The sequence below is a fragment of the Hyposmocoma kahamanoa genome, unplaced genomic scaffold (assembly GCF_003589595.1).
Source record: "Hyposmocoma kahamanoa isolate Upper Pololo Valley unplaced genomic scaffold, ASM358959v1 89, whole genome shotgun sequence".
Taxonomy (NCBI): domain Eukaryota; kingdom Metazoa; phylum Arthropoda; class Insecta; order Lepidoptera; family Cosmopterigidae; genus Hyposmocoma; species Hyposmocoma kahamanoa.
Window position 1 is genome coordinate 199,442 of NW_020654520.1, and position 503 is coordinate 199,944.

A 503-nucleotide genomic window follows, 5' to 3' on the forward strand; every position below is an offset into this window, starting at 1 on the left:
GTATATACAGTATAAATGTATTATATGCTATGAACCGTTATTACCGAGACCTATAGAGTGAGACAGCAACACTTGCGACACCGCGAACGGCCCCCCACCGCTCCCCTCCACCCCACTCCCAGCGGCACTAGTCGGGACGGAGGGGCGCGCAGCTCATCACCAAATACGGATTGTCTCGTCACATTGGCATCGACTTTCGTCGAACGAACCCCTTAAAATTAAACAGCGTTGTTGTTCGTTAAATTGAAAATAAAAAATATAAAATCGGTTAAGCCGTTTGCTTTGCAGAAGAGTTAGACATGGGTAATACCCCGGATCAAGGCGAGAGGCGTTCGGAGCAGTGCGTGGAGCCTGCTGCCGGCCCTAGTAAGCAGCGCACGGAGCCTGCAGCGGCCGAGACGCGCCAGCAGCGCAGAGCCTGCTGGCGCAACTGAGGCCTCGCCACGTGGCGACCGCGCCCGCGCACGGTCCCCTAGAGCACGTGCTCGGCGCGGCGCCTCGCC